At 48.5% G+C, this 27,067-nt stretch overlaps 1 protein-coding gene and 1 pseudogene across 1 annotated transcript in view; both read right to left on the bottom strand.

Annotated features, from left to right (window-relative positions):
* Positions 1-7,959, bottom strand: part of LOC139240574 (tubulin alpha-1C chain-like) — a 52,897-nt pseudogene extending 44,938 nt beyond the window's left edge.
* Positions 2,757-27,067, bottom strand: part of imp4 (IMP U3 small nucleolar ribonucleoprotein 4) — a 64,942-nt gene continuing 40,631 nt past the window's right edge. The window contains exon 10 of the mRNA XM_070869041.1: positions 2,757-2,833. The gene's annotated coding sequence lies outside the window, so the exon portion shown is untranslated. The remainder of the gene's footprint in view (positions 2,834-27,067) is intronic.

The following is a 27,067-nucleotide window of genomic DNA, read 5'->3' as shown; positions in this document are numbered from 1 at the left end:
GACCAGATAGTCTGTTTTGGTTATGCTGATTGAGGAACAAATATTGACCAGGACACTGGGGACAACTCCCCTGTTCTTCTTCAAAATAGTGCCTTGGGATCTTTTGCATGCACCCGAGAGGGCAGACGGGACCTCGGTTTAACATCTCATCTGAAAGACGGCACCTCCGACAGTGCGTCGCTCCCTCAGTACTGCCCCTCCGACAGTGCGGCACTCCCTCAGTACTGCCCCTCCGACAGTGCGGCGCTCCCTCAGTACTGCCTCTCCGACAATGCGGCGCTCCCTCAGTACTGTCCCTCCGACAGTGCGGCATTCCCTCAAGTATTGCCTCTCCGACAGTGCGGCGCTCCCTCAGTACTGCCCCTCCGACAGTGCGGCGCTCCCTCAGTACTGCCTCTCCGACAGTGCGGCGCTCCCTCAGTACTGCCACTCCGACAGTGCGGCGCTCCCTCAGTACTGCCCCTCCGACAGTGCGGGGCTCCCTCAGTACTGCCCCTCCGACAGTGCGGGGCTCCCTCAGTACTGCCCCTCCGACAGTGCGGTGCTCCCTCAGTACTGCCTCTCCGACAGTGCGGCGCTCCCTCAGTACTGCCCCTCCGACAGTGCGGCGCTCCCTCAGTACTGCACCTCCGACAGTGCGGCACTCTCTCAGTACTGACCCTCCGACAGTGCGGCACTCCCTCAGTACTGACCCTCCGACAGTGCGGAGCTCCCTCAGTACTGCCCCTCCGACAGTGCGGCGCTCCCTCAGTACTGCCCCTCCGACAGTGCAGTGCTCCCTCAGTACTGCACTGGGAGTGTCAACCTAGATTTATGTGCTCAAGTTCCTGGAGTGGGATTTGAACCCACAACCTTCTGACTGAGAGGCAAGTGTGCTGCCCACTGAAACACAGCTGACACTTGCTGGTTAACTAGCCTGGCTCACCTGGCTCACATATGCAGAATGGTGGAGTGAGTGAGATATCAGATGGTGCCAGGTGCTCAGAGAACCATTGAAAGGGGGCAGACAAAAGGCAGGTAACTATAGGCCGGTTAGTTTAACATCTGTAGTGGGGAAAATGCTTGAAGCTATCATTAAGGAAGAAATAGCGGGACATCTAGATAGGAATAGTGCAATCAAGCAGACGCAGCATGGATTCATGAAAGGGAAATCATGTTTAACTAACTTACTGGAATTCTTTGAGGATATAACGAGCATGGTGGATAGAGGTGTACCAATGGATGTGGTATGTGGTGTATTTAGATTTCCAAAAGGCATTCGATAAGGTGCCACACAAAAGGTTACTGCAGAAGATAAAGGTACGCGGAGTCAGAGGAAATGTATTAGCATGGATAGAGAATTGGCTGGCGAACAGAAAGCAGAGAGTCGGGATAAATGGGTCCTTTTCAGGTTGGAAATCGGTGGTTAGTGGTGTGCCACAGGGATCGGTGCTGGGACCACAACTGTTTACAATATACATAGATGACCTGGAAGAGGGGACAGAGTGTAGTGTAACAAAATTTGCAGATGACACAAAGATTAATGGGAAAGCGGGTTGTGTAGAGGACACAGAGAGGCTGCAAAGAGATTTAGATAGGTTAAGCGAATGGGCTAAGGTTTGGCAGTTGGAATACAATGTCGGAAAGTGTGAGGTCATCCACCTTGGGAAAAAAAACAGTAAAAGGGAATATTATTTGAATGGGGAGAAATTACAACATGCTGCGGTGCAGAGGGACCTGGGGAACCAAGTACATGAATCCCAAAAAGTTAGTTTGCAGGTAATCAGGAAGGCGAATGCAATGTTGGCCTTCATTGCGAGAGGGATGGAGTACAAAAGCAGGGAGGTCCTGCTGCAACTGTACAGGGTATTGGTGAGGCCGCACCTGGAGTACTGCGTGCAGTTTTGGTCACCTTACTTAAGGAAGGATATACTAGCTTTGAAGGGGGTACAGAGACGATTCACTAGGCTGATTCCGGAGATGAGGGGGTTACCTTATGATGATAGATTGAGTAGACTGGGTCTTTACTCGTTGGAGTTCAGAAGGATGAGGGGCGATCTTATAGAAACATTTAAAATAATGAAAGGGATAGACAAGATAGAGGCAGAGAGGTTGTTTCCACTGGTCAGGGAGACTAGAACTAGGGGGTACAGCCTCAAAATACGGGGGAGCCAATTTAAAACCGAGTTGAGAAGGAATTTCTTCTCCCAGAGGGTTGTGAATCTGTGGAATTCTCTGCCCAAGGAAGCAGTTGAGGCTAGCTCATTGAATGTATTCAAGTCACAGATAGATTTTTAACCAATAAGGGAATTAAGGGTTACGGGGAGCGGGCGGGTAAGTGGAGCTGAGTCCACAGCCAGATCAGCCGTGATCTTGTTGAATGGCGGAGCAGGCTCGAGGGGCTAGATGGCCTACTCCTGTTCCTAATTCTTATGTTCTTGTGAGGCAAAACAGACAAAGCTTACCTCCCCTCCGTGTCTGTGAGGAGCTGGGAGAGTGCCTCTTAAACCACCCTCAGTGACAAAATGTAGCGTAATGCACATAAAGATGGTCTGTAACTGTGTACCTATCACAGGCAGTTAGTTTAGAGAGAGCACTGACTGACCAACCCACCAACAATCACTCCCCTTACCAATCACAGTGGGCTCCAGATCTATAAACACGGCTCGAGGAATGTGTTTGCCCGCCCCCGTCTCACTGAAGAAGTTTTGAAGGAATCGTCGCCACCTCCGATGGTCTTGTCACTGGGCAACTGCCCGTCCGGCTGGATCCCATGCTCCAGGCAATACAGCTCCCAGCAAACGTTACTGGTCTGCACACCCGCCTGGCCAATGTGGATTGAAATACACTCACGCTATAGAGGGAAGATCACATGATTACTCACACAGCCCGTGGAGATGAACCCACAGGCAGTATCATATACAATTACTGAACATGGCAGTTATATCGGAGTAATATTAAAGTGAAGTTTTACTAGGAGAGGTCCTTAGTTACAAATCCCACGACTGCCTTCACGTGCGGAACCCTAACTGTGGAAATAAGCTAAGCAACTGCCACCTCGGCAATTAAATGTTATCACACAGTACCAAGTGGTGTGTGTCCGAACAGCGAGACACATGGGGGTTGTAAACAACATGTTCTTGCGAGACAGACATAGGGGAGGGCAAGGAAGACCACCACTGTGCTGATTCTGAGCATTCTGAGACCATTGACACAAACCAGACCGATGAAAGGGAGGTGAGAACCGCTGTAAGACAGAGATAAATTAGGCACCAAGCCGTGAAACCTGTAAGGCAATAGATTGTGTGAGCTCCTTCACGTAGGCACCAGAATTATGGGGCATAAGGATAGGACGCCCACAGATAGGGTTAGCAGAGATCTGGGACACCGACAGACAGGGTTAACGGAGACTTGGGACCCCCACAGACAGGGTTAGACCTGGGACCCCCACAGACAGGGTTAGACCTGGGACCCCCACAGACAGGGTTAGCGGAGACCTGGGACCCCCACAGGCAGGGTTAGACCTGGGACCCCCACAGACAGGGTTAACCGAGACTTGGGACCCCCACAGACAGGGTTAGCGGAGACCTGGGACCCCCACAGACAGGGTTAACGGAGACCTGGGACCCCCACAGACAGGGTTAGACCTGGGACCCCCACAGACAGGGTTAGCGGAGACTTGGGACCCCCACAGACAGGGTTAACCGAGACTTGGGACCCCCACAGACAGGGTTAACCAAGACTTGGGACCCCCACAGACAGGGTTAACCGAGACTTGGGACCCCCAGAGACAGGGTTAACCGAGACTTGGGACCCCCAGAGACAGGGTTAGTGGTGACCTGGGACCCCCACAGACAGGATTAGACCTGGGACCCCCACAGACAGGGTTAACCGAGACTTGGGACCCCCACAGACAGGGTTAACCGAGACTTGGGACCCCCACAGACAGGGTTAACCAAGACTTGGGACCCCCAGAGACAGGGTTAGCGGAGACGGGACCCCCACAGACAGGGTTAACCGAGACTTGGGACCCCACAGACAGGGTTAACCAAGACTTGGGACCCCCACAGACAGGGTTAACCGAGACTTGGGACCCCCAGAGACAGGGTTAGCGGAGACCTGGGACCCCCACAGACAGGGTTAACCGAGACTTGGGACCCCCACAGACAGGGTTAACCGAGACTTGGGACCCCCAGAGACAGGGTTAGTGGTGACCTGGGACCCCCACAGACAGGATTAGACCTGGGACCCCCACAGACAGGGTTAGACCTGGGACCCCCACAGACAGGGTTAGACCTGGGACCCCCACAGACAGGGTTAGCGGAGACCTGGGACCCCCACAGACAGGGTTAGACCTGGGACCCCCACAGACAGGGTTAACCGAGACTTGGGACCCCCACAGACAGGGTTAGCGGAGACCTGGGACCCCCACAGACAGGGTTAGCGGAGACCTGGGACCCCCACAGACAGGGTTAGACCTGGGACCCCCACAGACAGGGTTAGCAGAGACCTGGGACCCCCACAGACAGGGTTAGACCTGGGACCCCCACAGACAGGGTTAGTGGAGACCTGGGACCCCCAAACAGAGTTAGTGGAGACCTGGGACCCCCACAGACAGGGTTAGACCTGGGACCCCCACAGACAGGGTTAGCGGAGACCTGGGACCCCCACAGACAGGGTTAGCAGAGACCTGGGAGCCCCACAGACAGAGTTAGCGGAGACCTGGGACCCCCACAGACAGGGTTCGACCTGGGACTCCCACAGACAGAGTTAGTGGAGATCTGGGACCCCCACAGACAGGGTTCGACCTGGAACCCCCACAGACAGAGTTAGCGGAGACCTGGGGCCCCCACAGACAGAGTTCGACCTGGGACTCCCACAGACAGGGTTAGCAGAGACCTGGGACCACCACAGACAGGGTTAGACCTGGGACCCCCACAGACAGGGTTAGCGGAGACCTGGGACCCCCACAGACAGGGTTAGACCTGGGACCCCCACAGACAGGGTTAGCAGAGACCTGGGACCCCCACAGACAGGGTTAGACCTGGGACCCCCACAGACAGGGTTAGTGGAGACCTGGGACCCCCAAACAGAGTTAGTTGAGACCTGGGACCCCCACAGACAGGGTTGGACCTGGGACCCCCACAGACAGGGTTAGCGGAGACCTGGGACCCCCACAGACAGGGTTAGCAGAGACCTGGGACCCCCACAGACAGAGTTAGCGGAGACCTGGGACCCCCACAGACAGGGTTCGACCTGGGACTCCCACAGACAGAGTTAGTGGAGATCTGGGACCCCCACAGACAGGGTTCGACCTGGAACCCCCACAGACAGAGTTAGCGGAGACCTGGGGCCCCCACAGACAGGGTTCGACCTGGGACTCCCACAGACAGGGTTAGCAGAGACCTGGGACCACCACAGACAGGGTTAGACCTGGGACCCCCACAGACAGGGTTAGCAGAGACCTGGGACCACCACAGACAGGGTTAGACCTGGGACCCCCACAGACAGGGTTCGACCTGGGACCCCCACAGACAGGGTTAGCAGAAACCTGGGACCACCACAGACAGGGTTAGACCTGGGACCCCCACAGACAGGGTTAGCGGAGACCTGGGGCCCCCACAGACAGGGTTCGACCTGGGACCACCACAGACAGGGTTAGACCTGGGACCACCACAGACAGGGTTAGCGGAGACCTGGGGCCCCCACAGACAGGGTTAGCAGAGACCTGGGACCCCCACAGACAGGGTTAGACCTGGGACCCCCACAGACAGGGTTAGACCTGGGACACCCACAGACAGGGTTAGACCTGGGACACCCACAGACAGGGTTAGCAGAGACCTGGGGCCCCCACAAACAGGGTTAGCAGAGACCTGGGACCCCCACAGACAGGGTTAGACCTGGGACACCCACAGACAGGGATAGCAGAGACCTGGGGCCCCCACAGACAGGGTTAGCAGAGACCTGGGACCCCCACAGACAGGGTTAGACCTGGGACCCCCACAGACAGGGTTAGACCTGGGACACCCACAGACAGGGTTAGCGGAGACCTGGGGCCCCCACAGACAGGGTTAGACCTGGGACACCCACAGACAGGGTTAGCAGAGACCTGGGGCCCCCACAGACAGGGTTAGCAGAGACCTGGGACCCACACAGACAGGGTTCGACCTGGGACACCCACAGACAGGGTTAGCGGAGACCTGGGACCCCCACAGACAGGGTTAGCGGAGACTTGGGACCCCCACAGACAGGGTTAGCGGAGACTTGGGACCCCCACAGACAGGGTTAGCGGAGACTTGGGACCCCCACAGACAGGGTTAGCGGAGACTTGGGACCCCCACAGACAGGGTTAGCGGAGACTTGGGACCCCCACAGACAGGGTTAACCGAGACTTGGGACCCCCAGAGACAGGGTTAACCGAGACTTGGGACCCCCAGAGACAGGGTTAACCGAGACTTGGGACCCCCACAGACAGGGTTAACCGAGACTTGGGACCCCCACAGACAGGGTTAACCGAGACTTGGGACCCCCAGAGACAGGGTTAGCGGTGACCTGGGACCCCCACAGACAGGATTAGACCTGGGACCCCCACAGACAGGGTTAACCGAGACTTGGGACCCCCAGAGACAGGGTTAGACCTGGGACCCCCACAGACAGGGTTAGCGGAGACCTGGGACCCCCACAGACAGGGTTAGACCTGGGACCCCCACAGACAGGGTTAGACCTGGGACCCCCACAGACAGGGTTAGCGGAGACCTGGGACCACCACAGACAGGGTTAGCAGAGACCTGGGACCCCCACAGACAGGGTTAGTGGGGACCTGGGAACAACATCTGACAGAGGGACCTCGGGCTAAGAGTTCGAAGCTAGCAACCAGAGCGGAGTCTGATCAACTCCTGGGACCAGCTAATATAACACTCAGCAGAAATACAGCTTTTGCATTTCATGTGTGTAACTTAAAGTAGTGATAATAAACTAGTTTGCCTTAAATTACAGTCATTTGTGTTTTTGTTCTGATCAATCCGTGGACCTTCTAAGTTAGTTGTGAACCTACCTGTTCGACCCAGTCAAACATTTAGCGAAATAGTCAACACTAACTCTGTACCCTCCTCTCCTCCCAGAGCTAGATCTCAGCTTCCGTCAAACTCTAAACTGAGACTTGTGCTAAGTGTAACGTTAATCCAAAGTAAAATCGCAAAATCAAATATTAACAGAACGTTAAACATAAATCCTGAACTCCAAGTGTAACCCAAACTCTCAGGGTTACTCTGCCTTGAAATTTAACCATAACACCACATTAAATCTTAATCCTAAATATATATCTAACGTTAGTGACAACCTACACACGAATGTAAACATAAATTAACCCGAATTCCGACACCAAATATAAACCTAATCTCGAATATACCTAATCCCAAAAGTAACCTTGTCTTTAAATGTAATGTTAATCCCAAATATAAACTTACCTTTAGCCCTAAAAGTAACCGCATCAAAAACCTAATGTACTTCAAATGTAGCACAAGAAGGAGCAGGAGTCGGCCATTCGGCCCCTCGAGCCTGCTCCACCATTCAATGTCATAGCTGATCTTCAACCTCAACTCCGCTTTCCCGCCCGATGCCCATATCCCTCGATTCCCCTCGAGTCCAAAAATCTATCACTCTCAGTCTTGAAGATACTCAACGACTGAGCATCCACGGCCCTCTGGGGCAGAGAATTCCAAAGTCACACATCCCTCGGAGTGAAGTAATTTCTCATCTCAGTGTTAAATGGCCGACCCCTTATCCTGAGCCTGTGGGCTCAAAATTGACCAGGAGTTGCTCCATTTTTTTTGGAGCAACTTGATTTTTCTGGAATATCTTAAAGATCCCCATTTTGCACATTCAATTTGCGCCAGTGTAAGTGAATTTGTTAGGATTTTTTTAGTTTAGTTTTTTTTCCAAAGGGGGTGGGAAGGGGGTTTGCCAGCCACTTACGGCCATCTTGGCCAGCTAATAGTTACTCCAAACTAACTTAGGCCAGCGTATGTGGCCACTTGTGAAAACCCTTGCGGAGAGTTAAGAAATCAGCGCAGGTAGGTACATTGGAGGCCAGCAGAACTTAATGACTTGACTAAAGAATGTGAATAGGATCAAACAGCTATACAGGACATCGTATGACAAACTTCGCAAAGGCAATTTACTACACAACAGAAGCATTCACGGAAGCTTAAACTACAAAAATAAAAGTAAAAGATAGTCGAATTAAATTGCCCCAATCTCACAACTAATTTAAACAACTATTTGTTTGCAATGATTATACTGGGCCAAAATTGAGCCCGTATTATCTAAATAGAGTCTACTTCAATAAATAAGAAATTCTCTCACTGTTCCTCCACCTTCTTTCACAATTGCACCAGGTAAATAGGCTTGACAAATGGTCACCACTATTCACAAGAGACAAAACATATTGACATCATTCTTTCAAAATATCCAAATAAACAATAGAAGTCCTACCCTACCTTCATCTTCAGCCCGGGAGGGCAGCGGGCGGGCCTGTGCGGCAGGCCACTCGGCCTGGGATAGGGGCGGGATGCACCAGCAGCCAGTCTGATGATGATGATCGGGTCCCACGCTGGAGCACACACACGGCGAGGCTGGGGGCAGGAGCTACTGCGTGTGCGTACACACTCCAACGCATCTCCACCTGAGCTCCATTCATAAATACACGGCTCTGAGAGATGGAGGGACTCCTGGGTGGGGTTTATCATCAATTCCATCAAATGTACAGCACACAGACAGGCCATTGGGCCCCACCGCTCCGTGCTGGTGTTTATTGCCCTCTCCATCTCCCTCCATTCCTTTCTCCCTCGTGTTTATCCAGCCCCCCTTCAATGCATCTACACCATTCGCCTCAACCCCTCTCTGGGCAAAGAAGTGTCTCCTGAATGCCCCCCTGGATTTATCACTGATTGTCTTATATCGATGCCCCCTCGTTCTGGTCTCCCCCCACAAGTGGAAACACCTTTGCTAGGTCTGCCCCACCATATCCTTTCATATGCTTCATAGAATGGTTGCACCACAGGAGATGGCCATTCAGCCCCTGCCGGCTCTCCGCAAGAGCACTCCAGCCAGTCCCAATCCCCCGCCCTTTCCCCGTAGCCCTGCAAGTTATTTTCCTTCAGGTACTTATCCAACTCGCTTTTGAAAGCAACGATTGAATTTGCCTCCACCACCCTTTCAGGCCGTGCATTCCAGATCCTAACCACTCGTTACGTTAAAAAGTTTTTCCTCATGTCGCCTTTGCTTCTTCTGCCAATCGCCTTAAATCTGTGTCCGCTGGTTCTCGACCCTTCCGCAACCGGGAACAGTTTCTACTCTGTCCAGACCCCTCATGATTTTGAGCACTTCTATCAAATCTCTTCTGCCCCAACTTCTCCAGTCTCTCCACGTAACTGAAGTCCCTCATCCCTGGGACCATTCTCGTCAATCTTTTCTGCACCCTCTCCAAGGCCTTCACATCGTTCCTAAAGTGCGGTGCCCAGAATTGGACACAATACTCCAATTGAGGCCGAACCAGTGTTCTATCCAGGTTCATCATAACAGCCTTGCTTTTTACACCTCTATTCATGAAGCCCAGCATCCTGTCTGCTAGATGAAGGGAGTACTAGATAGGATTTATTACAGCTAGAGGGAATCCTGTGTAGGGATCACTATAGACAGAGGAAAACCTGGATAGGGTTTATTACAAAAGCAAAATACTGCAGATGCTGGAATCTGAAATAAAAACAGAAAATGCTGGCAATCTCAGCAGATCAGGCAGCAGCTGTGGACAGGAAGCAGAGTTAACATTCCGGGTCGATGACCCTTCATCAGAACTGGCGGGTGTTCGGAAAAAACAGATTCTTAACAAGCACCGAAAGAAAGAACCAATGTCCTAGGGGGAGTGTTTGCTAGTGCTGTTGGGGAGGAGTTAAACTAATATGGCAGGGGGATGGGAACCAATGCAGGGAGACAGAAGGAAACAAAAAGGAGGCAAAAGCAAAAGACAGAAAGGAGATGAGGAAAAGTGGAGGGCAGAGAAACCCAAGGCAAAGAACAAAAAGGGCCACTGTACAGCAAAATTCTAAAAGGACAAAGGGTGTTAAACAAATAAGCCTGAACGCTTTGTGTCTTAATGCAAGGAGTATCCGCAATAAGGTGGATGAATTAACTGCAAATAGATGTTAACAAATATGATGTGATTGGGATTACGGAGACGTGGCTCCAGGATGATCAGGGCTGAGAACTCAACATCCAGGGGTATTCAACATTCAGGAAGGATAGAATAAAAGGAAAAGGAGGTGGGGTAGCATTGCTGGTTAAAGAGGAGATTAATGCAATAGTTAGGAAAGACATTAGCTTGGATGATGTGGAATCTATATGGGTAGAGCTGCAGAACAACAAAGGGCAAAAATCGTTAGTGGGAGTTGTGTACAGACCTCCAAACAGTAGTAGTGATGTTGGGGAGTGCATCAAACAGGAAATTAGGGGTGCATGCAATAAAGGTGCAGCAGTTATAATGGGTGACTTTAATATGCACATAGATTGGGCTAGCCAAACTGGAAGCAATACAGTGGAGGAGGATTTCCTGGAGTGCATAAGGGATGGTTTTCTAGACCAATATGTCGAGGAACCAACTAGGGGGGAGGCCATCTTAGACTGGGTGTTGTGTAATGAGAGAGGATTAATTAGCAATCTCATTGTGCGAGGCCCCTTGGGGAAGAGTGACCATAATATGGTGGAATTCTGCATTAGGATGGAGAATGAAACAGAGACCATGGTCCAGAACTTAAAGAAGGCTAACTTTGAAGGTATGAGGCGTGAATTGGCTAGGATAGATTGACGAATGATACTTAAGGGGTTGACTGTGGATGGGCAATGGCAGACATTTAGAGACCGCATGGATGAACTACAACAATTGTACATTCCTGTCTGTCGTAAAAATAAAAAAGGGAAGGTGGCTCAACCGTGGCTATCAAGGGAAATCAGGGATAGTATTAAAGCCAAGGAAGTGACATACAAATTGGCCAGAAATAGCAGCGAACCCGGGGACTGGGAGAAATTTAGAACTCAGCAGAGGAGGACAAAGGGTTTGATTAGGGCAGGGAAAATGGAGTACGAGAAGAAGCTTGCAGGGAACATGAAGGCGGATTGCAAAAGTTTCTATAGATATGTAAAGAGAAAAAGGTTAGTAAAGACAAACGTAGGTCCCCTGCAGTCAGAATCAGGGGAAGTCATAACGGGGAACAAAGAAATGGCAGACCAATTGAACAAGTACTTTGGTTCGGTATTCACTAAGGAGGACACAAACAACCTTCCGGATATAAAAGGCTTCAGAGGGTCTAGTAAGGAGGAGGAACTGAGGGAAATCCTTATGAGTCGGGAAATTGTGTTGGGGAAATTGATGCGATTGAAGGCCGATAAATCTCCAGGGCCTGATGGACTGCATCCCAGAGTACTTAAGGAGGTGGCCTTGGAAATAGCGGATGCATTGACAGTCATTTTCCAACATTCCATTGACTCTGGATCAGTTCCTATCGAGTGGAGGGTAGCCAATGTAACCCCACTTTTTAAAAAAGGAGGTAGAGAGAAAGCAGGGAATTATAGACCGGTCAGCCTGACCTCAGTAGTGGGTAAAATGATGGAATCAATTATTAAGGATGTCATAGCAGCGCATTTGGAAAATGGTGACATGATAGGTCCAAGTCAGCATGGATTTGTGAAAGGGAGATCATGCTTGACAAATCTTCTGGAATTTTTTGAGGATGTTTCCAGTAAAGTGGACAAGGGAGTACCAGTTGATGTGGTATATTTGGACTTTCAGAAGGCTTTCGACAAGGTCCCACACAAGAGATTAATGTGCAAAGTTAAAGCACATGGGATTGGGGGTAGTGTGCTGACGTGGATTGAGAACTGGTTGTCAGACAGGAAGCAAAGAGTAGAAGTAAATGGGTACTTTTCAGAATGGCAGGCAGTGACTAGTGGGGTACCGCAAGGTTCTGTGCTGGGGCCCCAGCTGTTTACATTGTACATTAATGATTTAGACGAGGGGATTAAATGTAGTATCTCCAAATTTGCAGATGACACGAAGTTGGGTGGCAGTGTGAGCTGCGAGGAGGATGCTATGAGGCTGCAGAGTGACTTGGATAGGTTAGGTGAGTGGGCAAATGCATGGCAGATGAAGTATAATATGGATAAATGTGAGGTTATCCACTTTGGTGGTAAAAGAGAGATCAATTATTATCTGAATGGTGACAGATTCGGAAAAGGGGAGGTGCAACGAGACCTGGGTGTCATGGTACATCAGTCATTGAAGGTTGGCATGCAGGTACAGCAGGCGGTTAAGAAAGCAAATGGCATGTTGGCCTTCATACGAGGAGATTTGAGTACAGGGGCAGGGAGGTGTTACTACAGTTGTACAGGGCCTTGGTGAGGCCACACCTGGGGTATTGTGTCCAGTTTTGTTCTCCTAACCTGAGGAAGGACATTCTTGCTCTTGAGGGAGTGCAGCGAAGGTTCACCAGACTGATTCCCGGGATGGCGGGACTGACCTATCAAGAAAGACTGGATCAACTGGGCTTGTATTCACTGGAGTTCAGAAGAATGAGAGGGGACCTCATAGAAACGTTTAAAATTCTGACGGGTTTAGACAGGTTAGATGCAGGAAGAATGTTCCCAATGTTGGGGAAGTCCAGAACCAGGGGTCACAGTCCAAGGATAAGAGGTAAGCCATTTAGGACCGAGATGAGGAGAAACTTCTACACCCAGAGAGTGGTGAACCTGTGGAATTCTCTACCACAGAAAGTAGTTGAGGCCAATTCACTAAATATATTCAAAAGGGAGTTAGATGAAGTCCTTACTACTAGGGGGATCAAGGGGTATGGCGAGAAAGCAGGAAGGAGGTACTGAAGTTGCATGTTCAGTCATGAACTCATTGAATGGCGGTGCAGGCTAGAAGGGCTGAATGGCCTGCTCCTGCACCTATTTTCTATGTTTCTATGTTTCTAACACAAGGGAAGGTCTGTGATAGGTTCGAGAGACAAAAAGGGATGATGGTCCAAATTCAAATGCTCATGCCAGGAGTTAGAAAAACATTAGTCAAGATAGGGTGTGAATGGTGGGATTATGACCAACTGCCATTAGAGACAAGGAGGGAAAAAAAAGAAACAAGCTCTGAGGCGGGGGGGGGGGCGGTGGGGGGGGCAAAGATTGGCAGGGGTTACGCTCTGAAATTTTTGAACTCGATGTTGAGTCCAGAAAGATGTAAAGTATTTATTACAGATGGAGGGAAGTGTAGACAGTGCTTATCCTACTTTGGAGCAACTTTAGACAGGTTTCATGATGGCTCAGTGAGTTTGTTCAGTGAGAGGCAGAGGCAATGATGTTCACAGGGCGCGCTAAAATCTTGCAAATGCATCAATGGAGAGGGGGGCTTCTGCAGGGAGAATCCACAGATAGTGGGAATATCAAGGAGAGGAGCTTCCACAGAAACTGAGAGATGAGTCCACGGGGCAAGTGCTATCAACAGGGAGTGAGGAATCCACAGGTTAGACAAAGTCAATAAGGAAAGGGGGACTGACAGGGAGATACAAGTGACAGCAACATCGAGAATGGTATCCAGAGAGAAGGGGGTGATTGGGGATGGAGAAAGGACATGGTTTGAGAGCACATCAACAGAGAGAGAAGGGATCCACAGTGAGAGGGGGATGCGTAGTGAGTGGGAAGGTCAAGGAGAGGGGAATCCACAGTGGAGAGGAGAGCGTGATGAGGAGTAAGGAGCAGGGAAGGTGTGGAGTGAGCGAGCAGAGACTGGCATTAAATTTTAAAAGGGTAAGGAAGAAATTGTCCAACAGGGAAGAAGGATAAACCTGGCAACGACAGTCGAGTCAGTGGTTCGGAAACTTTGAAGCAATAATCCGTGACAAAATTAATTGGTACTTGGAAAAATTAAACTCAGCACGGATTTGTTAAAGGCAAATCATGTTTGACTAACTTGATTGAGGTGTTTGATGAAGTAATGGAGAGGGTTGATGAGGGTAATGCAGTGGTGTGTATATGGACTTTCAAGACCTGCACTTGGGTATACAAGGCATTCATTTCAAAGTTTACAGGCGACACAAAACTCAAAAATGTCACTAACAGTGAAGAGGATAGAAGCAAATTTCATAGACAGAGAACACAGACAGAATGGCTTCTCTTCCTGATCTCGCACTTTCACATCTGGCGTCCCCCAAGAATCTATCCTTCGCCCCCTCCTATTTCTCATCTACATGTTGCCGCTCAGTGACATAATCCGACAACACATGTTTTCAAGCATACGCTGATGATACCCAGCTTCTCCTCTCCTCCACCTCTCTCGAACCCTCCACCAACTCTTATACTATCAGAATGATTGTCTGACTTCCAGCACTGGATGAGTAGAAATTTCCTCCAATTAAATGTCGGGAAGACCGAAGCAATTGTCTTCGGTACATGCCACAGACTGTATTCCCTTTCCACTGATTCGATCTCTCGCCCCAGCTACTGTATAAGGCTGACCAAGTCTGTTTGCAATCTTGGTGTCACACCTGGTCACGAATTGAGCTTCCTACCTGATATCCGTTCCATCATTAAGACCGCCCATTTCCATATTCGGAATATCACTCGTCTCTGCCCATAGTGCAAACTCATCTGCTGCCAAAACCCTCATCCAAGTCTTTATTATCTCTGGACTTGGACTATTCCAATGCACTCTTAGCCAGCCTCTCTATCTCTACCCTCCATAAACTTGAGTTCATTCAAAACTCTGCCGCCTTTGTGCTAACTTGCACCAAGTCCCGCTCACCCATCTCCCCTGTGCTTGCTGACCTGCATAGGCTCCCAGTTAGGCAATGCCTTGATTTTTAAATTCTCAACCTTGTTTTCAGATCTCTCCATGGCCTCACCCCGCCTCAACGCTAATCTCCTCCAGCCCCATAACCCCTAGATCTCTGCATTCCACCTATTCTGACCTTTCGAACATCCCCAATTTTAAATGCTCCATCATTGGTGGGCGTGCCTTCAACTGCCGAAGCCTTAAGCTCTGGAATTCCCTCCCTAAATTTCTCCGCCTCTCCACTTCTCTTTCCTCCTTTAAGACGCTCCTTCAAACCTACCTCCTCAACCAAGCTTTTGGTCATCTACCCTAATATCTCCTTACGCGGCTTGGTGTCAAATAATTATTTTTTTTAAATTTCACACTCCTGTCAAGTGCCTTGAGACGTTGTATTATGTTAAAGGCGCTATATAAATATAAGTTGTTAAAATGGACAGACACATGGCAGATGAAATTTAATGCAGAGAAGTGATTCATTTTGGTAGGAAGAATGACTATAAATGAAATGGTACATTTTTAAAGGGCATGCAGGAACAGAGAGACCAAGGGGTGTGCGTACACAAGTTCTTTGAAGGTGGCAGAACAAGTGGACCAGGCTGTTAAAAAGGCATATGGGATCATAGAAATCTATGGCATAGAAGGAGGCCATTCGGCCCATTGTGTCCACGCTGGCGGACAAAGAGCTATCCAGCCTCATACCACTTTCCAGTTCTTGTCCATAACCTTGCAGGTTTCAACATTTCACATCCATATCCACGTGCTTATTAAATGTGGGAGGGCTTCTGCCTCGACCTCCCTTTTATTCTCTTCATTATTTACTATGTTTCTGAGTTTCATGTCATCTGCAAACTTTGAAGTTATGCCCTGTCTGCCTAAGTCCAGGTCATTAACATATATCAAAAAGAGCAGTGGTCCCAATATGGACCTGCGGATCACCATTGTATACTTCTTTCCAGTCTAAAAAAAACTGTTCACCACAACTCTCTGATTTCTGTCCCTTAGGCAATGTTGTATCCTTGCTGCCACTGTCCCTTTAATCCCATGGGCTTTAACTTTGCTGACAAGTCCATTATATGGTATTTTGTCAACCATCTTTTCAAAATCCATATACACAGCATCAACTGCACTCTCATCCAACTCTCTCAAGTTAGTCAAAAACAATTTGCCTTTAGCAAATCTGTGATGACTTTCATTATTCGCTCATGATTTTCCAAGTTCCAATTAACGTTGTCTCGGATTGCTGTCTCTAAAAATGTCACCACCACCGACATTAGGCTGTCTGGCCTGTAATTATCAGATTTATCCTCTTTTTTTTTTAAAAACAGGGTTGTAACATTAGCAATCCTCCAGTCCTCCTGCACGAGCCCATATATAGGATGGAAGATTGTGACCAGAGCCTCTGCAATTTCCACCCTTACTTCCCTCAGCAACTGAGGATGCATGCATTCTGGCCTGGATGACTTTTCTATTTTCAGTAATGCCAAGCTTTTAAACAGCTCCTCTTTATCTATTTCTAACCTCTACAGGTGAGAGTGACTGACTTTGACATGCCTGATAGTCTGCATTCCAGAGTACTTAAGGAAGTGGCCCTAGCAATAGTGGATACATTGGTGATCATTTTCCAACATTCTATAGACTCTGGCTCAGTTCCTATGGACTGGAGGGTAGCTAATGTAACACCACTTTTTAAAAAAGGAGGGAGAGAGAAAACAAGGAATTATAGACCAGTCAGCCTGACATCAATGGTGGGGAAAATGTTGGAATCAATTATTAAAGATTTAATAGCAGCGCATTTGGAAAGCAGTGACAGGATCGGTCCAAGTCAGCATGGATTTATGAAAGGGAAACCATGCTTGACAAATCTTCTAGAATTTTTTGAGGATGTAACTAGTAGAGTGGACAAGGGGGAGCCAGTGGATGTGGTGTATTTAGACTTTCAAAAGGCTTTTGCCAAGGTCCCACACAAGAGATTAGTATGCAAAATTAAAGCACATGGTATTGGGGGTAATGTACTGACGTGGATAGAGAACTGGTTGGCAGACAGGAAGCAAAAAGTAGGAACAAACAGGTCCTTTTCAAAATGGCAGGCAGTAACTAGTGGTGTACGTAAGGTTCAGTGCTGGGACCCCAGCTATTTACAATATCCATTAATGATTTAGATGAAGGAATTGAATGTAATATCTCCAGGTTTGCAAATGACACTACGCTGGGTGGCAGTGTGAGCTGTGAGTAGGATGCTAAGAGGCTGCAGGGTGACTTGGACAGGTTAGGTGAGTGGGCAAATGCATCATCCAAGCTAATGTCCTTCCTTACTATTGCGTTAATTTCCTCTTTAAGCAGCAACGCCAACCCACCTCCTTTTCCTTTCTGTCTATCCTTCCTGAATGTTGAATACCCCTGGATGTTGAGTTCCCAGCCTTGGTCAACCTGGAGCCATGTCTCCGTTGTTGTAGAGAGTAGAAATATATATATAGACTTAGGCATTAGGCACCTGCTGGATATTTAAAACTCACATAAACTTAAATGGACACACACATAAAATGGCTGCCCAGGCATGATGGGAAACCAGGTAGTCAAGCTGTGAACTGTTGAACGTTCACTGACCGAGCAATAACCCTGTGAGGCCCACTGTAGGAATGCCTGGGAAGACAGAGATAAGAAGGAAACCATCTCCTGTGAACAAGGCCATAAACCAATTAATTCCCCAGGAAGAAAGATAAGAGGGAAGCCATTTGCTGTAAACAAGGCTACAAACCAATTATTTCTCCCAGATGAAAGAACTAGGGAGAGAACATATAAAGTCATCGATCAGCCCAAGTTGACAATGGTTCCCTGGATACTAGGAGAATTCTATTGGGTTAAAAGAACCTATATCGTTGTGATTGGCTTGTGTCCAGCCGTGATGGGCTGTGTAACTGTAGTAAACTGTTTTGTAACTGTTGTGAAACATATAAAGGTACATGCAACTCTTTGTTCTGTGAAGAGAAACCTGGATACGGTCCTGAGTTTTTCCTTCCCGCTGAGCGTAATAAAAGCTGCTTCAGCATTGGAACCGACCCTGAGTGTTGAGTGATTCTTCTAAGAAAACACTAACGCTAACACCGTGATGCCAATTACATCATATCCGTTAACTGCTATCTGCACAGTTAATTCGTCCACCTTATTACGAATACACCTCGCTTTGAGGCACAGCCTTCAGGCTTGTCTTTTTAACACACTTTGCCCCTTTAGAATTTTGCTGTAATGTGCCTCTTTTTGCCTTGGATTTCTCTGCCCTCCACTTTTACTTTTCTTCTTTTGCTTCTACCCCCATTCTATTTCCCTCTGCCTCCCTGCATAGGTTCCCATCCCCCTGCCATATTAGTTTAACCCCTCCCCAACAGCACTAGCAAACACACCCCCTAGGACATTGGTTCCAGTCCTGCCCAGGTGCAGACCGTCCAGTTGTACTGGTCCCACCTCCCCCGGAACCGGTTCCAATGTCCTAGGGGGAGTGTTTGACCGAGTGTAGCTTCAAGCAGCCCTCGTAAGATTGACGTCAATGGGAATGAGGAGGAAAAAGCTCCACTGGCTGCAGTCATACCTAGCACAAAGGAAGATGGTTGAGGTGGTTGGAGGTTAAACCACTCATCCCTAGGATATTGCCGCAGGAGTTCCTCAGGACAAAGTACCAGGCCCAACCATCTTCAATTGCTTCATCAATGACCTTCCCTCCATCATGAGGTCAGATGTGGGGATGTTGGTTAATGATTTGAGTGTTCAGTTCCATTCGCAACTCCTCAGCTAATGAAGCAGTCCGTGCCCACATGCAGCAAGACCTGGACTACATTCAGACTTAGGCTGATAATCAATCTTGCTCCTGCACTACTCACTTATCAATGATGTTATCTGGCTCTTATCTGAGCTGGCTAAACAAAAGGTATGCTTAAAACTACACGTAGGCATTGAGCCACAAGATGACCACTCGTTGACCTCAAGGGAGCAATATAACAACTTAAGGTGAGTGACACTTGGAAAAAGGGAACAAATGGGTATTTGATCATGCGTTGGAACAACCAATCACATCACTTAAGGTGTGTCCATGAGGACACCCATGTGCTAAACCCTGTATAATTAAGGTGCAATTTGAACAGCTCATGGGAGATCCTCTCTCAGCAGCTGAGAATGAGATGCTCCCCCTTCACGTGTTGGAATTAAAGTCCTGAAGCTTATCCAAGGTGTCTGCCTGTTGAATCCAGGCTTGTTAAGAGAGGAGAAGGGCGATTCTCCCCACCAACTGACGTAGTCGGCAGGATACAGACTCGCTGACCCGAAATGACATGGCAGCTTTTGGGGTGAGTAATTTTTAAAATACCACCTACAAGTTAGAGCTATGACACTGTTTATGGGAAAAGAGGAAATCTGTAGAAAGAATAAGCGAGCCATGGAGAGGATGGAGACCCAGGAATAAGGACGATTTGGGGTATGAGTCGGCTCAAACGCGGTCAACCGGGGCACGGTACTAAAGAACAAGTACGGGTCAGGAGACGCGACGGAGGTAGAAGAGTAGCCCACTAAGGGAAAGGCAGTTTCTTAGCGATCTGAGAAATGGCCAGTGAATATGACTGGGACCCCGAGGGGTCTATAGGGAAAATGCTAGCGGATAAAACCGTGAAACTAATTGAGGGAATGAAGAAAAAGGGATGGCAACCAGACGACCCACCGGAGAGGCAGGCAACGTGGTGGGAGTGTCAGCCAAGAAATAAAGGGGACCGGGCTCATATGGTAGTATTAGCCCGCTGTCGGGAACAAAATAAAGAGATGGAAAGAAAGGATAAGATAATACAGGAACTAAAAGCTAAAATAAAAGAGAGAGAAGAGGCGGAAGTAAGCAGTAGGAATGGTCAAACATGTGCAGCAGTAACTGGGTGACTTACAGTGGCACCGACCCCACTGCCTGCACCGGTACCAATATATCCCCCACTGGAACGTTTAAGTGAAGAAATCGAGAATAGTGGGAGACCAGGGTGGGATGAGTTGGTTGATGAGGCTCGCAAATATAATGCACACTTTGGCGATTGGGGAAGAGAAGGTGGGCCTCCCCCATACCAGCAGGTACGGGCAGCCCCGATCGAGGTAGAATCTGTACCCGGCCCCCTAGCTATCCCAGCGGTACCGGCTGCTGGAGACAACCCGGGTGTGCCCGCAGTACCAGCCGTGGCGACTCGGATACAAACTACCCATGTGTCACTGACACCCGGGGACACATTGAAGTTATTACAAACGTTACCCAAGTTGGCGAGGAGATGAAGTACTGAAGAGGTTTGGGAGAAAATACGGGAAGTAAGAACATGCCACAGCCTTCACAACTGAGATGTGGAAGCGTTAGTAAGAGAGAAAATGACTGAAGAAACGTGGCAACAGTTGGCTCAACGAAACAGGGACGGCACTTGGTGTGCGATAATAGCCCCCATCGTTGCGCAGTCAGACGCAGAATATCAGGCGTTTAAAGCAGACATAACTCGGGGAGCAGGAGCAATACCCATAAACTGGGGGGTCTCTCAAAACAAGGGGGAATCCGCACGTGACAATGCAGAGCGGGAATGGTTGAGCTTCCAAGTGTATTTGGGAATACTGAACCCCACCAGGGATAATCAAGCATTCCTAAAAATATACAAAGACGGGTTGAGTACTGCACACCAAGACGAATTAAAAACAGGGCTAGTCACAAGGCAAAACTATGACGACTTGTCCAGATGGGCGTCTGAGCTGGATGCTACTCAGAAAAGGAAAGTAGCCGCGATAGAAGCACACGGCCGCAGCTGCGGAAGGAACTAGCAAGGAAGGAAAACTACTCGCAGCCTCTTTGACTTGTTTTAATTGTGGAAAAGGCGGCCACTTTAGTAGAGAGAGTGCCAGCAGAAAAAAGGGGCTCAAGGCAGGGGTGGACAATCAAGGCCAAAGTGCCAGAACCGTGACAAACTAGGCCATCCAGTGAGGAAATGCTGGGCTAATAGGTTGGGGGGGGGGGGAGGAGTGGAAGGACAGGGACCCGGACAGATTAGAGGAGTCCCAGGTGGGGAAATAGGGGTTACCGGCCCCCGGGGAAGATGTGGGACCACAAAGAGAGGACCCAAGAATGTTTGTTAGCACAGTGTTAGGGGGCCGGCAGTGCGAGATCCTGACAGACACGGGAGCGTCAATATCCATAACTAATCTAGACTTACCCCTTACCGATCAGCATACAAGGAGTGGGAGGAGGTAACAGAAAGATAACTTTAAGTTAAATTGCACTATTGGAAGTACAGGAGATAATACTACCCACCCAGTTTTGGCGCTGCCCCAATCCCGAAGGCACCATATTAGGAATAGAAACATTAAGGGATATAGAGGTACGAATAGACCCCCAGCTTAACAGAGTAGTCTGGGGAGACAAGCACCAAACTCAGTGTAAATTTAACCACCCGGGCCATCAGCAGCAGCGGGTGGCTGGGATCCGTCCAATAGATCCCGAGTGGGGAAACAAAGGGCGCCTGGGGAAGTATATGTCAGTTATACCCTGCCCTATGGGCCCAACACAAACAGGACTGTGGGTTGTTAGGGCCCGAGCGAGTAAAGATCACAGGCCCCGACCATAAAGCCCACCGGCAATACCCACTGAAGCCCAACGCTGAAGCAGCTGTCCTTCAGATCGTGAAAGAATTGGAAAGGCCAAGGGGTGGCGAGACAAACAATAGCTACGACTAACTCACCAGTATGGCCAGTAAAGAAACCAGGTGCCTCATATAGGCTGACTATAGACTATACCGCCTTAAAGTTACACTCCGGGAGCACCCGATAGTGGCCAGCCCGACAACGATTTTCAATGGTCTGGGCCCGGAACATAAAATATTCACCGTATCGGATATAGCAAATGGATTTTGGACCATACCCTTAGACGAGGAGTCACAAGGGAAGTTTGCCTTCACTAAGAGGAAGCAGTATACATGGACTAGAGTGCCCCAAGGATTCTATAACAGCCCGAGTATATTCCACCGGACGCTGACTGGGGTCCTGGAGCCAATAGATGTAGGGGGAGGAAGTACCCACTTGCAATAGGTGGACGACATTCTTATAGTGTCCGGCATGGAGAAACAGCATGTGCTGGCATTGACCATGGTACTTCGGGCCCTACAACAGGCAGGGCTGAAAGCTAACCCAAAGAAGGCCCAGATAGGGAAGGCCCAAGTCACGTACCTAGGGTACGTAGTAACACAAGGGAAAAGGCAGATGCCCGAGGATAGGAAGGAAGCCATTAGTACGATGCCAAAGCCAGGGACTGTAAAGGGAGTCAGACAGGTATTAGGACTGGTTAACTACTGTCGGAACTTTATCCCGGGATGTGCAGAAATGGCTCAGCCCATACAAGATTTGCTAAAAAGGGGAAACCCTTCCCAAGAGCCGGTAGACTGGGGCTCTGGACAAGGAGCAGCATTTCAACAGCTGAAACGGGCCTTTGAGCGCACCGGCCCTGGGACCACCGGACCGGAATAAGCCCTTCCACATTTATAATCGCCACAGCAAAAACCACTATAATGCGGTGGTGACCCAGCAACATGGTGGCATATTACTCCACTAAGCAACAACCTGTAGCTGCAGGATTATCTAGATGTGTAGCTGCTCTCGACTGCACAGTCAGAATTAGTGAACCCATAGTAATGTCAGGACAAATTATCCAACATACGCAACATACCCTGGTAGAACTACTAAACACAGAGACCGAGAACAGTGTCAGACGCAAGAAGGGCGAATGGCACAGTAACGATTGTAAAAGATAGCGGTAACAACCCCGCAGGATGGATCATTACGGAAGGCCAGGATCATGAATGTAACCCGATAGAGGGGGCAGAGCAATGTAGCTCGGTAAAGGAAGAGCCACTCGAGGGTGAACATGGACCTTTAGGTAGACGTGTCCTGTCAGTACATCGACGGAACGGGGTGGGCGTAGTAGATGGTGAAGGGCAAACACGGGGAGTAGGGCAGTTAGAAGGGAGCTTCTCGGCCCAAGTGGCCGAATTAATCGCCCTAACGGAAGCCCTCAAACAGGCAAAAGGTAAAAGAGTATATGACAGCTGATACGCGTTTGGGGTGGTCCACAATTATATGGTAGCCTGGAGTCAGCGAGGTTATAGGACATCGGGGGAGGACCAAATTGACAAGTGAACATAGTTAAGCAACTGGTAAAGGCTTCCCTCCAGCCCCAGGAATGTGCAATAATAAAGATCAAAGCCCATAAGAAAATCACTGACAGACATCAGTAAGGGAATGCATGGGCGGATGAGACAGCTAAGCGAGCGGCAGAAGCAGGGGGCCTACTCGCTAAAATAAGCGCCTGTGCACTTGGGCCGGAAGTAAATATGTTTAGAGTACAGGAGGCAACCCTACAGCAGGAAAAAGATGAATGGAAAAGACGGAGTTAAACAAGGCGTGGATGGAATCTGGAGGACCGATTGTAATGTGGTAGCCCCAGAGTGCATACGGTAAAACCTATTGAGTACATACCACGGGTATGCGCATACAGGTAAGACCAGCATGACGAGTTCAATGTCCCAATGCTGGTGGTGGAAGGGAATGGGAAGAGATGTAGAAAATTATTGTAACATGCGCAAAGCATAACCCAGGTGGCAAAATAAAGGTCAGAATGGAACACCAACCCCAACCAAGGGGACCATGAGAAAACCTGCAGGTAGACTTCACGGACCCACTGCCCAATCACCAGGGAAAAACGTATTGTTTGGTTATAATAGGTCAATTCACAAAATGGGTAGAAGATTTCACAACTAGAAATTACTCAGCTGAGACGGTGGCTAGAATATTAGCAGAAGAAATGATACCTAGGTGGGGAATGCCCCTACAGATAGATTCAGAGCAGGGTGCACACTTCACGGGTAAAGTAATGAAACAAGCACGCGCCCTACTGGGAATCAGGCAGAAATTCCATATCCCCTATCATCCGGAATCGTCCGGGTTAGTAGAACAAATGAATATGACCTTGAAGAACGCATTGGCCAAGGTGACAGACGAGACAGGAAAGGGATGGGTAGATATGCTGCCCCAGTTTTTAATGACGTTAAGGGTGACCCCAAACCAGACCACCGGACTCACGCCTTTCGAACCAATGACAGGAAGGGCAACGAGATTACCGGAGGTTCTAGTGACGGGGAATGATGATGTCAGACCCAACCAGGACCGAGTAAGGAGATTGGTGATGGAATTATGTAAACAATTACACAATCTGAAGGCACATGCCAGGGATCACAAGGTGATCAATGACTTGGAAACTGGCACCAAGGAACAAAAGGCTCAGATACCACAGGTTGGGAGCAAGGTAAACGGTAAAAATAAACCCCAAAAAGCCAGGATTCTCACCAAAATGGACAGGCCCTCACCAGGTAAAAATGGTAAGCGACACGTGCATGTACATGGCGATAGGTGGAACCGGACGGTGGAAACTTTGGACACAGTTAAAACGTTATGTATAATATGAGACCCTAACTGACTGGTGACAACCGGGAAAACATGTTGTGTTTTACAGAACCCTAGTCCTAGTAGATGGAATACTGGGTAACAATAATTAAGTTGTTTTGTGCCGAGAGCACCCAGACCTCGATAACGACGACTGTGGATATGGCCGAACAGAAGGATGTGTGTTGATTGTCACACCGCTGACACTGGGCTCCGAAATGACCGCAGCCTCACAAGGAAAGGGAGCATGGTGTGTGAGCACCACGGCGGTCAACATGACGGTGGGGCGAGTTACCCACTGCCCTATCACGACCACAGACTTCTGTTTTGCACTAAAAGTCATCGATATTCAGGGATATATCATATATCCGAAATTGAAAGGAGAGTCCGTCAATGGGATGGCGGTGGACACTATCAAAGCAGGGTAATAAAGGTTTCTCGGAACCACAAGGACGACATATACCCAAACTTAGTGAAAAACAAACTAAGTTGGAACAGGACATCCACGAATGGCAGAAGTACATCATCCTGATGAAGATCGACAAATTCCAGAAGGACACGAAAGAAATGTTGGCAAACCAACCCTGGTATGCGGTGCTTTGGAACTTTGGACTAAACGTGCAGGTGCACCCTTGGATAAGAATATCCCCCCCTGTATCAGTAATTGTGCAATGTCTGGTTTAAATGCTATTGTTGATTGAATTATGTTGGAGATGTAAACGACGGGCGAAGAAAGCCATAGCTCAGGCCCCCATAAAGGCCTTAGAAGAAATTAAACCTAGAGTATCTAAGGAAAAATCTGTAAAACAGGTAAATAGTCTGTAAAGGGAAAGATACGAGATATGAGAATCTTAGATCTGGTCCTGTGTAATGAGACAGGAATAATAAACAATCTCCTAGTAAAAGATCCCCTCAGAATGAGTGATCACAGTATGGTTGACTTTGTAATACAGATTGAGGGTGAGAAAGTAGTGTCTCAAACGAGCATACTATGCTTAAACAAAGGGGACTACAGTGGGATGAGGGCAGAGTTGGCTGAAATAGATTGGGAACACAGACTAAACGGTGGCACAATTGAGGAACAGTGGAGCACTTTTAAGGAGCTCTTTTATAGTGCTCAACAAAAATATATTCCAGTGAAAAAGAAGGGCGGTAAGAGAAGGGATAACCAGCGTGGATAACCAAGGAAATAAAGGAGAGTATCAAATTAAAAACCAATGCGTATAAAGTGGCCAAGGTTAGTGGGAAACTAGAAGATTGGGAAAATTTTAAACTACAGCAAAGAATGACGAAGAAAGCAATAAAAGAAACAAAAGATAGATTATGAAAGTAAACTTGCGCAAAACATAAAAACAGATAGTAAAAGCTTTTACCGATATATAAAATGGAAAAAAAGAGTGACTAAAGTAAATGTTGGTCCCTTAGAAGATGAGAAGGGGGATTTAATAATGGGAAATGTGGAAATGGCTGAGACCTTAAACAATTATTTTGCTTCGGTCTTCACAGTGCAAGACACAAAAACCATGCCAAAAATTGTTGGTCATGGGAATGTGGGAAGGGAGGACCTTGAGATAATCACTATCACTAGGGGGGTAGTGCTGGACAGGCTAATGGGACTCAAGGTCGACAAGTCCCCTGGTCCTGATGAAATGCATCCCAGAGTATTAAAAGAGATGGCGGAAGTTATAGCAGATGCATTCGTTATAATCTACCAAAATTCTCTGGACTCTGGGGAGGTTTAAAAAAGGGGGCAGACAAAAGGCAGGTAACTACAGGCCGGTTAGTTTAATATCTGTAGTAGGGAAAATGCTTGAAGCTATCATTAAGGAAGAAATAGCGGGACATCTAGATAGGAATAGTGCAATCAAGCAGACGCAGCATGGATTCATGAAGGGGAAATCATGTTTAACTAATTTACTGGAATTCTTTGAGGATATAACGAGCATGGTGGATAGAGGTGTACCGATGGATGTGGTGTATTTAGATTTCCAAAAGGCATTCGATAAGGTGCCACACAAAAGGTTACTGCAGAAGATAAAGGTACGCGGAGTCAGAGGAAATGTATTAGCATGGATAGAGAATTGGCTAACTAACAGAAAGCAGAGAGTCGGGATAAATGGGTCCTTTTCGGGTTGGAAATCGGTGGTTAATGGTGTGCCACAGGGATCGGTGCTGGGACCACAACTGTTTACAATGTACATAGATGACCTGGAAGAGGGGACAGAGTGTAGTGTAACAAAATTTGCAGATGACACAAAGATTAGTGGGAAAGCGGGTTGTGTAGAGGACACAGAGAGGCTGCAAAGAGATTTAGATAGATTAAGCGAATGGGCTAAGGTTTGGCAGATGGAATACAATGTCGGAAAGTGTGAGGTCACCCACCTTGGGAAAAAAAAACAGTAAAAGGGAATATTATTTGAACGGGGAGAAATTACAACATGCTGCGGTGCAGAGGGACCTGGGAGTCCTTCTTCGGCAGCACCTCCCAAACCTGTGAACTGTACCACCGAGAAGGACAAGGGCAGCGGGGCCCATGGGAACACTACCACCTCCACGTTCCTCTCAGAGTTACACACCATACTGACTTAAAGTATATCAGCCGTTCCTTCATCGTTGCTGGGTCAAAATCCCAGAACACCCCCCCTAACAGCACTGTGCGAGCACCTTCACCACACGGACTGCAGCAGTTCACCACCTTAAGGGCAATTAGGGATGGGCAATAAATGCTGGCCT

Source organism: Pristiophorus japonicus, chromosome 32 (assembly GCF_044704955.1).
Source record: "Pristiophorus japonicus isolate sPriJap1 chromosome 32, sPriJap1.hap1, whole genome shotgun sequence".
Taxonomy (NCBI): domain Eukaryota; kingdom Metazoa; phylum Chordata; class Chondrichthyes; family Pristiophoridae; genus Pristiophorus; species Pristiophorus japonicus.
The sequence above is the reverse complement of the archived record's forward strand: the minus strand, read 5'-3'. Positions and strand labels throughout refer to the sequence as shown.